This window comes from Schistocerca piceifrons, unplaced genomic scaffold (assembly GCF_021461385.2).
Source record: "Schistocerca piceifrons isolate TAMUIC-IGC-003096 unplaced genomic scaffold, iqSchPice1.1 HiC_scaffold_943, whole genome shotgun sequence".
Classification (NCBI taxonomy): Eukaryota; Metazoa; Arthropoda; class Insecta; order Orthoptera; family Acrididae; genus Schistocerca; species Schistocerca piceifrons.
The window spans coordinates 2,825,001-2,830,000 of NW_025729216.1; the positions used below are offsets into that span (position 1 = coordinate 2,825,001).

Sequence of the window (5,000 nt, forward strand, 5' to 3'; positions counted from 1 at the left end):
GAGCCATCAGCATGTCGGTCCCCATGCGCGTTGCACTCGCACTCGCACTCGCACTCGCAGTCGCAAAAACGTGGCGCAAATATATTACGCGGAAGAGTTATAACAGACCGAGCCCCACTGCATGGGGGGAGTCTTTGTCACTAATGTACACAGATGGAACATTTTGGACTGGAACCAGATTACCCGTACACACGGCGCTGATTAGTAATCAATGCAGAGCCATCAAACTACAGAAAATATATACAACTGTCCGTATACATGCTGAAAGAGTCTGCCCACAATGGGAACCACACGTCAGCCAGACACTCTGATCATGCACCACTCTCTGCTTCTAACAGGCGCACATACAATACGTAAGCACCAGCATGGAACAACATCCAGTGCATCCTCTCCGCCACATTACACAATCCACACTATCACAACCAGACCAGGAGGTCCATGCGGAAAATAGAATATCCCACCCTTTCGACATCCACCATTGCGCAGATAAGGCACCAACACCCACACATGTCCTATACAACGGTGCACCCAACATCACAATAGTACCTCCTGTCACAGCGCACAAACAATGACATGACTCAAAGACACAGGTGTGACACAAGCATAGAATTGGAGCGCCGCCTCTAATAAGCCAAAGGTGCATCCTGACGTGACAAATCTGATCATGTCACAAGCATTCACTTACTATAATCACTATCAACGAACCTGCCGCCCCCGCCCCCCCCCCCTACACCTTTCCTTACAACAACGTGTAACCGAACCTAACCTATGTTGTACCTTAACCTAACCTATGTTGTACCTTAACCTAACCTATGTTGTACCTTAACCTAACCTATGTTGTACCTTAACCTAACCTATGTTGTACCTTAACCTAACCTATGTTGTACCTTAACCTCACCTATGTTGTACCTTAACCTAACCTATGTTGTACCTTAACCTAACCTATGTTGTACCTTAACCTAACCTATGTTGTACCTTAACCTAACCTATGTTGTACCTTAACCTAACCTATGTTGTACCTTAAGCTAACCCATGTTGTACCTTAACCTAACCCATGTTGTACCTTAACCTAACCCATGTTGTGCCTTAACCTAACCCATGTTGTGCCTTAACCTAACCCATGTTGTGCCTTAACCTAACCCATGTTGTGCCTTAACCTAACCCATGTTGTGCCTTAACCTAACCCATGTTGTGCCTTAACCTAACCCATGTTGTGCCTTAACCTAACCCATGTTGTGCCTTAACCTAACCCATGTTGTGCCTTAACCTAACCCATGTTGTGCCTTAACCTAACCCATGTTGTGCCTTAACCTAACCCATGTTGTGCCTTAACCTAACCCATGTTGTGCCTTAACCTAACCCACGTTGTGCCTTAACCTAACCCACGTTGTGCCTTAACCTAACCCACGTTGTGCCTTAACGTAACCCACGTTGTCCGCTAACGTAACCCACGTTGTCCGCTAACGTAACCCACGTTGTCCGCTAACGTAACCCACGTTGTCCGCTAACGTAACCCACGTTGTCCGCTAACGTAACCCACGTTGTCCGCTAACGTAACCCACGTTGTCCGCTAACGTAACCCACGTTGTCCGCTAACGTAACCCACGTTGTCGCCTAAACCTGCTCTGTAATTGTTATACGACTCGTTCAATTAGTGTAGTGTTGCCCACCCGCAACCCTCGCAATATAGTTCGCTACTCGCACTGCCCGCTCCCCTGTGTATCGCTTCATGTTAAACACCTTGCAAGTCTTGCTGACTTTCCACATGCTCCTGCTGTACACTGTAATGTGGATGGCAGCAGGACGTACATGCCGCGCCCCCCCCCCCCACACCTCCCCACGTCCCCACCTTGCCCCCTGCCTTCGCAAGCTGGTTGGTGAGAAGTTTGCATGTTCAATGCCCTTCGCATGCGACGTACTCAGGCTACGTTGTGGTGCGGCCTGTGTCAACTGTCCGCTGATGTCGTACGCGTAAACCACAATCTGTACTGCACATTCGTCCTTATGTACTGAATGATACATCGTGGCACATGTGTGACCGTACAACGACTGCGCCCAAAAACGGCGGACCATACAGTGCAAATATTGTGCACGCAGCTACGTGTCGTCTCCCTATGACAGCTGGATTGCAGTGTGGTACGCCATAGAGACGTGTGGGAGGAACGGACGCCGTGGATGGCGATCAGCATGAGCTGTCTGTTGATGTATTCGGACCTAGTCGTCTCTCCTCACACACCGTGATAGCATGGTGCACCGCGTTCCATATCTGCGACATGCTACAGAGGCCGGTTGACAGTCGTTCGAGCAATGGACATCGCATACGTACGGGGGCCACCTTCCACGTATTGTCTAGGCGTGCACATTTTGTTGCGTGTATGTGGGCAGACGTAGTGTGGTGTGACACCTGACACAGGCATGCAATAATCGTGGAAGTTGCAAATGGCGATGCACGCATACGTTTTCTGGTGAAGTTACGCAAATGAACAAATGGTAACCCGTTGTGGTGCGGTTGTTCTCGCTAGGGGTGAATCGGTGATGGCGACGGTAGGTTGAGGTACTAACCGGTTGTTCCAGCGATACCCACCATGCCGACGAAACTGAACGGCATCTGGGTGTGAAGCGATACGCGGCGGTGGCTGGGTGGGACCGTCCCCGGCCGGTGAGGGGGCGCCTCCCGGCGTGCTGGCCGCGCGGTGCGTGGGCGCACGCGCTACAGCCGGCTGGTGGGGGCGGCCAGTGGCAGGCGCGCCGGCCGACGGACGCGGCAGGCGTCGCAGCTGCGCGCCGGCGCACCCTGCGCGCGGCGCCGTGCGGCCAAAGTAGGTCCTCGCGGGCCCGGTGCGAAGCGCGGTGGACATCTTCAGTGTGCTGGTCCGATTGAGGACTGTGTGCGTTGAGGATGCGCCGCCGCCCGGCGCTCGGCGCCGCGACGCCGTCTGCTGCTCGGTCGCCCCAGCGGTTCTCGCTGGTGGTTTGTATCGCAGCTGTGCGGATGTGTTGGCGCGTGCGCTGTGCTGGGAGAGTTCGCTTCGGCACCCACGTGGGGCTTTTGTCCTTCTGTGGCGCTGGCGTTGGAGCTGCCGGTCACCGTAGGTGGCGCGTGTTGTCTCCCGCCGGCAATGCCACGACAGCACGCTCCCGGGCCTCTGTCGGCAGCGGCAAGCTCAGTTGGGAGCACGGGTGGTCGCACCGAAAGCGTCTACTCGCCTAACTCCGGGCGATTGCGCCTCTCTCGAACCCGACCAAGTACTTGGGACGGCGCTGCGCGCCGCCGGGACCTGAGAGGGTTTCGAGGTGTATTGTGCAGGGGAGCTCAGCCTCCTCCTGTTTGCAGAATGATTGAGCGGACGCTTGCGTGTTCGCGCGGGCCCCCGGGACACACTCCCGGGCGGCCGGCTGCTCAGCTCTAGTTGACGCAGCTCCCTGGTTGATCCTGCCAGTAGTCATATGCTTGTCTCAAAGATTAAGCCATGCATGTCTCAGTACAAGCCGCATTAAGGTGAAACCGCGAATGGCTCATTAAATCAGTTATGGTTCCTTAGATCGTACCCACGTTACTTGGATAACTGTGGTAATTCTAGAGCTAATACATGCAAACAGAGTCCCGACCAGAGATGGAAGGGACGCTTTTATTAGATCAAAACCAATCGGTCGGCTCGTCCGGTCCGTTTGCCTTGGTGACTCTGAATAACTTTGGGCTGATCGCACGGTCCTCGTACCGGCGACGCATCTTTCAAATGTCTGCCTTATCAACTGTCGATGGTAGGTTCTGCGCCTACCATGGTTGTAACGGGTAACGGGGAATCAGGGTTCGATTCCGGAGAGGGAGCCTGAGAAACGGCTACCACATCCAAGGAAGGCAGCAGGCGCGCAAATTACCCACTCCCGGCACGGGGAGGTAGTGACGAAAAATAACGATACGGGACTCATCCGAGGCCCCGTAATCGGAATGAGTACACTTTAAATCCTTTAACGAGTATCTATTGGAGGGCAAGTCTGGTGCCAGCAGCCGCGGTAATTCCAGCTCCAATAGCGTATATTAAAGTTGTTGCGGTTAAAAAGCTCGTAGTTGGATTTGTGTCCCACGCTGTTGGTTCACCGCCCGTCGGTGTTTAACTGGCATGTATCGTGGGACGTCCTGCCAGTGGGGCGAGCCGAAGGCGTGCGACCGCCTCGTGCGTGCTCGTGCGTCCCGAGGCGGACCCCGTTGAAATCCTACCAGGGTGCTCTTTATTGAGTGTCTCGGTGGGCCGGCACGTTTACTTTGAACAAATTAGAGTGCTTAAAGCAGGCAAGCCCGCCTGAATACTGTGTGCATGGAATAATGGAATAGGACCTCGGTTCTATTTTGTTGGTTTTCGGAACCCGAGGTAATGATTAATAGGGACAGGCGGGGGCATTCGTATTGCGACGTTAGAGGTGAAATTCTTGGATCGTCGCAAGACGAACAGAAGCGAAAGCATTTGCCAAGTATGTTTTCATTAATCAAGAACGAAAGTTAGAGGTTCGAAGGCGATCAGATACCGCCCTAGTTCTAACCATAAACGATGCCAGCCAGCGATCCGCCGCAGTTCCTCCGATGACTCGGCGGGCAGCCTCCGGGAAACCAAAGCTTTTGGGTTCCGGGGGAAGTATGGTTGCAAAGCTGAAACTTAAAGGAATTGACGGAAGGGCACCACCAGGAGTGGAGCCTGCGGCTTAATTTGACTCAACACGGGAAACCTCACCAGGCCCGGACACCGGAAGGATTGACAGATTGATAGCTCTTTCTTGATTCGGTGGGTGGTGGTGCATGGCCGTTCTTAGTTGGTGGAGCGATTTGTCTGGTTAATTCCGATAACGAACGAGACTCTAGCCTGCTAACTAGTCGCGTGACATCCTTCGTGCTGTCAGCGATTACTTTTCTTCTTAGAGGGACAGGCGGCTTCTAGCCGCACGAGATTGAGCAATAACAGGTCTGTGATGCCCTTAGATGTTCTGGGCCGCACGCGCGCTACACT

The 5,000-nt window shown here is 53.5% G+C and overlaps 1 non-coding gene across 1 annotated transcript in view; it reads left to right on the forward strand.

The window, feature by feature from the left end:
- The first annotated feature begins 3,420 nt into the window (after nt 1-3,420).
- The window catches only part of LOC124772838, a 1,909-nt gene continuing 329 nt past the window's right edge, over nt 3,421-5,000 (forward strand). The window contains exon 1 of the ribosomal RNA XR_007014297.1: nt 3,421-5,000. This exon is cut by the window's right edge and continues 329 nt beyond it. This is a non-coding gene — a ribosomal RNA (small subunit ribosomal RNA).